A 10862-nucleotide genomic window follows, 5' to 3' on the forward strand; every position below is an offset into this window, starting at 1 on the left:
GTTAGTTAGAGAGAGAGTGTGCTGTGATGCTACAGGGAGCCGTAGTACTCACTAGTTAGAGAGAGAGAGAGAGTGTTGTGATGCTACAGGGAGCCGTAGTACTTACTAGTCAGAGAGAGGGTGTCGTGATGCTATGGGGAGCCGTAGTACTCACTAGTCAGAGAGGAGGGTGTTGTGATGCTATGGGGAGCCGTAGTACTCACCAGTCAGAGAGAGAGTGTTGTGATGCTACGGGGAGCCGTAGTACTCACTAGTCAGAGAGAGAGTGTTGTGATGCTACGGGGAGCCGTAGTACTCACTAGTCAGAGAGAGGGTGTTGTGATGCTACGAGGAGCTGTAGTACTCACTAATCAGAGAGGAGGGTGTCGTGATGCTATGGGGAGCCGTAGTATGCACTAGTTAGCGAGCGGTTGTCATGATGAAGCACTCTTTTTTAGATCATGACGTAGAAGAGATTTAGGCTTGAATAGCCCTAATTTATGAGTTCTTGGGAGTCTGGTGGTCGGACCAGGGGCGGGACCGGGGTCTCCTCAATGATCGGGAATCATTATATTCTGAGTAAGGCGTGGACATCGCAATCCGAGAATTTGGACAAGTGAAGTACGCATGGGTTGTGAGTCATGAGTTGAATGGGTCATTGGGACGAGTGGTTCCAACTTTGGGCCGGACCAAACTCTCGAGTTGAGTTGAGTCCTGGTGGTATGTTGGATAGTCGAGATGAGGTTCTGGAATCGGAGGTGGGTTCCATGTGAGGGGTATTATTGTCATCTGATGTTTTGGACCTGAGTAGGTCAGGGCCTTGGTTCGGGAGGTGCAGCGGGATGCACGGAACTATTGGGCAGTAATCAACAGAGTTCATGGGTGATTCAATCTTCAGTAAAGTTGTAGTGTTTGCTTGAAGGAAAGCGAACGGCGTGACTGGTGCGTCACTAAGAGTTGAGGAAATTGTTATAAGACGAGAAATCGATGAGACCTTGTGGTTATGAAATGGGTGAACTTGAGGTTCATCTATTGGGCTTGTAGAGGTCAGAGGATATTTTCAGGCAGGCATGATCACCTTCGGGTGTTCGAGATTAGAGTTTGGGGTTCATTCTCTCTGATGAATCTTGACGTTGGTTCTTGCAGTAAGACCTGAAGAAAGGAGGAGATTATGACCTTTCTGTTCCTTTTGAGGTTGCGATCGGGATCGATCAGGTAATCATGGTTGGTAGAGTGTTAATAGGGTCTGTTAGTCGGTGGGCGATTAACAGGGTGATGTTTCGAGGGTGGTCTGGCAAGGAGGTAGACTGCCAGAGTTTTCAAGTTCTGAAGATTCAGTATGAGTACCGCAACAGCAGTTGGGTCTGCCCCTTTCGGGTCAGGAGTCCTTGGTGGGATCGAGTATCTTTGGAAGTGATTGTCATATGGTCTGAGGACCTTCGGTGGAGCTTCTTGGTTTGTTTGGTTCGATCTATGTTTGTAAGGAGCGATTTCGGGGACGAAATCTAATTCAAGTGGGGGAGAATTGTAACATCTGGGAATTTGGGTGTATCTATTTAACCTTCTTCTTCTTCATGTTGTCAAGTTAATTCCATAAAAGAAGAGTGTGGCAGAAGAGTACGCTGGGCGTACTGAGGAGTACGCTGCACGTACTCGTGGGATGGTTTTGGACGCGGACTCCATGGAGTATGTTGGGCATACCAAAGTTACCATGGGCGTAGTCGGTCCAGATGCAAAACCCTAAATGAGACGTGTGCACTATATAAGGGATGCTATGCCCCTATCCTTAGCCACCATTTAGCAGAGAGAAACCCTAAGAGAGCATCTTCATCGTTCCATAGTGATGTGTGAGTGTTTTGAGCTTGAAATAACCTTTGTATGATGGAGAAGAAGAAGAAGAAGAGAAGGTCTTTGTGGAGGCTAGAAGATGGAGTACAAGTCTGGATATGCGTTCTTCAGAGGGTGGAGCTTCTTCTAGAGGTAAAAAGCTCAAAGCTTTCCTTATCATGTTTGTGTTGTGCTTGATGGACCAACTTTTAGGGTTTTTGGTCCCAAGATGGAGGCTTTATGAGCAAATGGCCTCCATAAGCTAGAATCTGCCTTATTTCAGTGTATTATAGGTTGTAAGTTCGTAAAAATCCAGTCTTGGTTGTTAATATTAAGAAAAGCTTGAGTTAAGGACTTAATGAGGAAAGAGGTTAAGAGTTTGGAGAGGTTGGTGGTCTTTATAGCCATGCAAAGGCTTAAAGGTTCCGACTTTATGGCTTAAGAGGCAGAAGAGAGCCTAGATCTGTAATATGAGCCCATGTCTTAACCTATTCAGACCAAAAATAGAGAAAGGACAAGTCTGGGACTTACGCTGAGCGTAAGTCTCAAAACACGCGGCGTAGTAGGTTGAGGTCCCGATCAGTTCCAGGCACGCTTGAGTACGTTGAGCGTACCAAGGAGGTACGCCCCGCGTAACTCCTTCTGTGGGCTTTTGAGTTATGTTTTGGGCCTCGAGTGTTGGGCCTGGAGTTTGAGCTTCATGCAATAGAGTCTTGGACCAGAGAAGTGTATATATGTGCTTTAGGGCCCTTGAGTTGGGCTTGACTATTAGTTCGGGTTTTGGGCCATGTGAGGGCCCATTTATTGTTGGGCCTTGGTTGGCCCAATGGGTTCAGGGCATTAATGGACTGGTAGATGGCTGTCTTTAGACCCAAATAAGTGAGAGGTTGGACTTAGCTCCTAATTGAGATAATTGTGGGTTTGGCACAAAGTTAGAGGCCGGTGCGTGGCAGTAGTGTTTATAGGAGCGATTCTTCATCCGAGGTGAGTCTTCTCACTATAAATTACCTAGAGTGGTAGCTATGAGCAGACCGGAGGGTCTTATGTGCTATGTGTTAATTGAGATTATGTGTATTGTGATATATATATATATATATATATATATATATATATATATATATATATATATATTTCGGACCGAAGGGTCCAATGATATAGACTGGACCGGAGGGTCCAACGATATAGACCGGACCGGAAGGTCCAACGATAATGACCGGACTGGAGGGTCCAATGATGTAGACCGGGCCGGAGGGCCCAACGATACGGGACTGGAGGGTCTCGTTGAGACACACCGACCAAAGGGTCACACTGTAGCCTCGAGCGGCGTATGTGTTGTATGTGGTATGTTGGGGAACTCACTATGCTTCGTGCTTACAATGTTATGTGTTATGCGTTTCAGGTTTTCAGGTTAGCGGGACGCCACCGGCGTGATTGTACACACCCGAGGAGAATTATGTTTGAGGATCCTGGATTATTAATTCTTCAATTATGGAGTTATGTTTTGAAAACTGAACAAATGAGATTGTTTTACAAATGTCATGAAAAGCATGCATTTTGAAAATGATAAATTTGTTTTAAATTTTCACGTTGTTACAAGCAGCAACATATTCTGCTTCAACTGTGGAAATTGAAACACATTTCTGTTTCTTCGATTGCTAGCTCACGAGCTTCTTATCCAAAAGTTGACATCCGCCACTTGTGCTTTTTCCATCAAGTGGACACCCACCAAGATCAACATCTAAAAACGCTTGAATGAAAAACCCTATTTTCGAAGGATACCACAATCCTAACAAAACCGTGCCTTTGAGATAGCAAAAAATGTTCTTCACAGCAGTAAGATGAGGTTCTCTGGGATTCGATTGGTACCTAGCACAATTGCACACAGAAAACATAATATCATGTCTACTAGCCGTGAGGTATAGTAATGAACCTATTATGCTTCAATACAATGTGAGATCAACAGCTGGTTTATCCGAAGATGGACTTAGTTTTGTTCCAACTGCCTTCAGTACATGTAATTTTGAACTGTTCGTCATTCCAAACTTCTCAAGCAGATTTCTTGTATACTTTTCTTGACTGATGAAAATTCCTTCTCTGCTTTGATGAATATTTAATCACAGAAAATTGTTGATCTTCCCCATCATGCTCATCTCAAACTAACTTTTCATCATATTTTCGAATTCAATTGACAAGTGAGGATCAGTTGAACCAAAGATAATATCATCAACATAATTTTGAACAACCATGAGATGATTCCCAACTTTCTTTCAAAAAAGATTGGGATCAACAGATCCTTGCATAAATTTCGAAGATTTTAAGAAATTAGTAAGAGTGGCATACCAGGCACATGGATCTTGTTTACGACCATAAACAACTTTGTCTAAAATATAACAGTGATTAGGGTATTCAGAATTGACAAAACCTAGTGGTTGTTCAATATAAACCGTTTCTTCGAGATCTCCATTGAGAAAAGCACACTTCACATCCATTAGATAAAAATCAAAGTCCTTGTGTGATGCATAGGCTAAAAATATCCGAACAGCCTCAAGTCTTGCGACAGGGGAAAAGGTTTCTTCATAATCAATCCCTTCTTGTTGCGAATATCCTTTTACAACTAGCCTAGCCTTATTTCGAATAATATTTCATTCTTTATCAGTTTTATTTTTGTTGGGACTAAAACACTAATTGTAATTTGATGAACAAGATGCAGAAAGTAAAAACAAACACAAATAATGAAGATATGTCGAATGATCACTCGATTTATTCAATTATGATGAACAGATAACATTTTCAGAATAGACTAAAGAATCGAACACACCATTAGAAACCTCACAATTTGCCTCACCCTTAACGCTAATTATCAATAATACATGACTATTTATAAGGAAAAAGATAAGTCTTGGGCTTGTAACCTACACTTCATCAAGGGGGCCCATTGCCATCATCCGTGTAGTACTTTGAAACCCTACAATATCCCTCTCAAAGTATGGAATGGATGACAATGCTTTAACTTCCAAAACAAGCATCTAGCAAATAAGAAAAGATCTTGCATCGAGGAATATTTGAAGCAATCCACGAATCTTGATTCTACAATAATCTTCAAAAACGGGTTCTAGGATATATATATATATATATATATATATATATATATATATATATATATATATATATAAACCAAGCTTGAAGTAATGTCTTTAAACTTCATTTTCTACTATAATCCCAAAGATCTTCAATAAAGCCAAACCCGCCATAAAAACCCATTTCAGAATTAAGAAACCAAATCACTTATTGTCTTTAAAGAGCTCCCCCTCCAAATCACAATGATCTTCAAATAAGCTAATGATATAAGCCACCAAAAATTATCATGTAACAACCCAAATTTTAAGATTCGTAATGCCACTTGATCGAGAAAATACTACAAGTTGGAGATATAACAAGTCCTTAGAAGTGCTCGATGAAGAACTACTACTGTAAAGGATACTTTTCTGTAAAAGTTTTAGAAAAGCTCGATGAAGAAATGCTACTATAAAAGCTACCTTCATAATTCTACCACAAGCTTTATCAAAAATCTTCAAATTTGAAAAGTCAAAATCTAATTTTGAATGGTCATACCAAATTCTCCCCCGATTTACAATGAAGTATAAAATCCAAGAAAGTCGGAAAAGTTTGACTTTATTGCGAAAAATGACTTTCTGATCCGCCAAGACTTGATGAAATCCTTAATTTTATGTTCACGAAAATATATGTGCATTAAAAAATCCAAAACTGTTCTTCAGCCCTTAAATTTGCAAACTTTTCGAAAAATGGGCTGAAAATGTCACATTGCTGAAATTCTAGGACTGAAATGGTAATTCTGCATCAATTTCTCGTTTAATTGTAACAATTTCGGAAAGTAGACTTAAACTGTCACTGTGCTGAAAGTTTGGGGGACCAAAAGCGTAGATCGGTAGTCTTCTTTCCCATGTGAATGGATGAAAGCAACACCAACAGTGATAAGTTATGATCCCAAAAAGGAAATATGTTCATTATTCCAAATAATTTCGATCAATTGGTTATTTGATTTCGTTTTTCATTTGGAGACTTCCAATCTCGGTAGCAACATCCAATTTCTGATCGATTTCTGATTTTGATTTCCAAATCCAATTCCGAATTTGATGTCCTTGATAAATGATAAATTTCGATACTGAATTCAGAAATTTTGAAAACCGATTCCAACTCGACATTAATTCCGAAATCAAGTTCTGAACTGATAGCTTTAAGTTTTGATTCCAACCAGTCTTCATAACAATTCTGAAAATGGTTCTCATTTTGAACACTTCCACTCCGATTCCCTCCATCAATTTTGATCACAAAACTATCGTCGCACAACATTCCTTCGTTTCGATATCATGTTCTTTTCAATTCTGAGCATTCAATTTCATCATCGTTCATTCCATTCATATTCCAAAAAAAATTGACTCTTTCATCTAGTTTTTCATTCTTTTGAATTCCAATCGACATGGTTCCGATCACATTCACCGTCCAAACAAAATTTTCACAATTTCGATTTGATCTCCAAATCGCAAATCAAATCTGATTCCTTCATTGATCTCGAAAAACATTGACCATCGGAACCTAACGCTTGACAAACAACGAAATCATCTCCTCAAGTCGATTTCCAGATCAAACTTGATTCAATCAATTTTTATTTCAATCTGATTCCTTCATTGATCTCTAAAAATAGTGTTAAAAGGACAATTTTGGAAACATTTTTCTATTTATTTCACTTTTTATTAGAATAAATAAACAAAAATTATAAAATCGGGGTAAACAGTTTATAAATCCATTTTTATATTCTTCCGAGCTTAAGAATGTTTAATAGCACTAATACAAAAAGTTTGGAATTTTTTTATATTTATTTCAATTTTTATTAGAATAAATACACAAAAATCATAAAATTGGGTTAAAAAGTTTAGAAATCCATTTTTGTATTTTTCCCTGCTGAAGTATGTCTAATGGTAGTATCATAAAAAGTTTGGGACTTTGTATCATTTGGATGCTATTTTTCACGAATTTATATTGTTATGAAGGCTTAAAATTTTAGAAAAATAGTTAATCATATCAAAAATTCAAAGGAAAATTTATGGAAGACCTCTACTGTGTTTAGAATGAAAATGCAAAGTTTGAGAATATTTGGAAACTATTTCATAATATTTTAGCTTTTTAAGAGTTTAAAACACATTTAAATGTGTTAAAATACCCTCAATTAATATTACAAAAATCTGGAAATTAATATCTAAAATTGTCTTAATCAAATGAGCTATAAAATTTCACCATTTCATAAAAATGTTTGTAACTTAACAATATTAAATTTTGACACATTATTGGCATAATTCTATTGTAGTAGTAAGTATACTAGTATTATATTTCAATCAGAGACTCACTAGTGAATACCATTATTGTAGGAAAATGATAGTGGTACGAGTGGAGCGTAGTTCAAAGCACCATTTGCATCATCTCAATACATATTGTGAGTATTCACCACTCCTCTATTTTCGGTTTTGAAATGTTTTGGGGTGGAAAAGCATGTCCTAAACTATTTATGTTCATTGTATTAATTTGACTCTTATAAACTTGGTTGCTACATTTTGCATATTGTGAGTATTCATGCACTCCCCTATTTTCGGTTTTTATGTTTTAGAGTGGAAAAGCATGTCCTAAAATATTTATGTTCGTTATATTTAGAATTTAGTTGACTCGTATAAACTTGATTACTATACTTTGCATATTGTGAGTATTCACGCACTTCGCTATTTTTGGTTTTTATGTTTTCGGGTGGAAAAGCATGTCCTAAACTTTTTATGTTTGTTGTATTTATTTAGACTCGTATGAAACTTGGTTGCTATATTTCGTATGTATGTGTATGTTACTTTAATTCATGAGGACTGTATCGCGGTTGTCACAACTAGGAATTTTGATGCTTTGTAACTGGCACAACTAGGAATTTTGATGCTTTGTAACAACAACAATGATAACAAATGTGAACCAAAAATGTGAAAGCATGTATGATGTTTATTCAATAACAACAAAACTTCCATCAAACACTTTATACAAGCACTGCAAATAGTCAACAAAGAATTGGAAACCCTAGAAATCCCGGTTTAAGTCCATTTTGGACTACGATTTCCTTATTGGGCCCAATCGGCCAATAAGCTTCGAATTTGACTATCTTGGGCTTAGAACTCTTAAATGGGCTCTAATTGGACCCACTTCCATTTATTTTAATATTTTGGGCCATATTGGGCCTAGATTGAAATAAAATATCTTAATGGACCTTATTGGGCCATAACTAACCTAATTACCCTTAATGGGCCATAAAAACTTATACTTGATTTATTTTGGGCCGTGAACCCTCTCCAAAGACCAATTGGGCCAAAAATCATCTAATTGGATCATAATATGGGCTTAAGCACAAAAAGGCCCAAAAATCTTTCCTTTTCTCTCTTTTCTCGGCCCAAGAAGAAAAAAAAAGAGAAACTAGTGAAATAAGGAGGGTTAACCACCTCCTTATTACCTTGTGGATTCCCATGCATCATCCCATACATCCATGTAACTCTCTCTCTCTTCTTCTTCTCTTCATATTACTCTCGGCTAAGGGGAAAAAAACACACACACACACACACACTCACAAAATTCATTCCAACTCTTTCCAAATTCTCTCAAGAACACTTGCACTCATTCTTCAAAAATTTCAAGACTTAGAGCTTTACAAGGAGTTTCTTCCATAAAAATCATCATTCAAGGTAAGTTGGTGCTTAAGTCCATGATCTAACTACTTCATTTCATCAAAAATCTCCTCCTAATCTATTCAAACTCATGATCTTGCATCTTAGAGCACATCTAAGCCAAAGATCCTCCAAGAAGCTTGCTAGGCCGAGAATAACATCAAACTTCTCCCATTCTTCTTCAAAACCAAACCCACAAACTCAATGTGAGTTCATACCCCTCTCTTTTCGGCTTTTACAAGTTTTATGAAGGAGAATACAAGTAAAATGTGTAGATCTATGTGTATGTGTACGCTATGTATGATTTCATGTATGTATGTGTGAAATTATGTGCTTATGTGTTGATTATGTAACCAAAAAAGGAAAGAAATCTCTAGAGCTATGACAAAAGAAGGAAAAAAAACATGATCTAAGGTATACCACACTAAACATGTCAAGAAAAATACCCTCTAAGATTAAAATCAACATATGGTAACATAAAACAAATTTTGGGGCTTAAATTGTCAAATAAACAAAAGTTGGGTGAAAAGTTGCCATTCATGGTTTTCTTGAGGGTCAAAAGAGTCAAAATACTTAAAATAATTGTTTTTGTGAAAATTATGCTCTTCAAAGGACTTGAAATGTAAATAATAGCTCATTGGGCCAATTTTTGGGCTTTTCGGCCCATTAAGCCCAAAGTTGCGAAAAATCTAATTTTCAAAGGGATAAAATGAAAAATTTCTCAAAACAGGGGATAAAAAGGTAAACAAAATTATTTCAAGGGTTAAAATGTATTTCTTTTCTAAAAAGGACCAAAAATGTAAAGTGTTTGGATTTTGGGCCAAAATTGTAAAAGTTGCAAAAGTTTGGGCTTTAACCGAAAAACACTTTTCTGGAAGAGATGAAACTGTCAAAGAATAAATTTTGGGCTAAAAATATCAATTGAGTAAGTCTATAGGTCAAATTGGTCAAGAAAATGATTTAAGGACTTAAAATGTCTTTTTTTATAAAAAGGACTAAAATTGTCATCTTTATTAAAAAAAAAGGGGGCTGAAATGGGTCAAAAAGAACCTTTGAATCAATTCTTTTACTATCAAGATATTTGAGTCAAAAATACAAAACTACAACTCTTGAAGATGAATATATGTATAATTCCAAGAATCGTTAACAACAACCGAGTTGCCTCGTGCCAATCCAAAATAACAATCGTCAAATCAAACCTTCCAACAATTATACAATTCCTAAAAAAACAAGTAAACAATACAAATCTTGGGCTTGAAAGTCCAATCATGCTTGTTGGGCCTTTGAGAACTATTAACATGATTTTGGGCCCAAGGAATAGTAATAAATGTTATTGGGCCTCCTATGACCCAATTTCATATTTATGGGACCCTCAATGGCTTTTAAGTCCTATTGGGCCTTAGTGGCCCATTAGTACTGCTAGTAAGGTCCAAGTAAACAAATACAGGTCGATAATCAATAGTAATCAAGTCAATTGGGATTTAGTGACTAATAACGGGTGACACCAACGTGTGTCGATCGTAGTCTGTAGTTATAATCAAAGTCTCCTGGAGGGAGAGCGAGAGTTTGTGTATAGATCTATATGGGGGTGACTCCCCCACACCTCAGCTGTTCGCTACAGTTAGACTCGGCCAGTCTAGGGTGACAAAATCTTATGATCAATCCTGGCGTTCACCAGAGTGCCAAGACAGACGAACTAGTCATTATCATGCATGGTTATAACGACTCACATAAATAAATCCAATATAAATCAAGTAATCAAGGTAATTCAAAATCATTCTCGTGATGGATAACCATTCAAACCGTTATATGATATTTTTATTTTGGAAAACATCGGGTTTTCCGGGTGAGTTCAGCATTTTCACTTGTACGTTTAATACAAAGTTTTTCAATTATACATGTTTTGAAATCATCATGCATATATTTACGGATCTTCACACCTTTTTATAAACAATGGTCTTTTCAGAAAATATCGGATTTTCTGGGTTGTTTTCGTTCAAACTACACAAAACATTTTCATATCAAACTTGCTTATGAACTCACCAACATTCCATATGTTGATCATTTTTCAAAATAACTTGTATTCTCAGGTAACAAGTAAGCTGAGGAATAAGTACCAAGTATGCTAGTGTGTTTTGCTTTTGAAAACTATCAAACAATTTATGTATGGATTGTAATGTTAAAACAATGTACTTGATGTGAACAATGTCAGTTGTAATATGTTGATGCATGGTGATGTTTATGTTATGATTCATGTATATTCATTGTGATGCTATTCAATTTAAGTCACAC

This window comes from Lactuca serriola, chromosome 6 (assembly GCF_051521515.1).
Source record: "Lactuca serriola cultivar US96UC23 chromosome 6, Lser_US96UC23_V15, whole genome shotgun sequence".
Classification (NCBI taxonomy): Eukaryota; Viridiplantae; Streptophyta; class Magnoliopsida; order Asterales; family Asteraceae; genus Lactuca; species Lactuca serriola.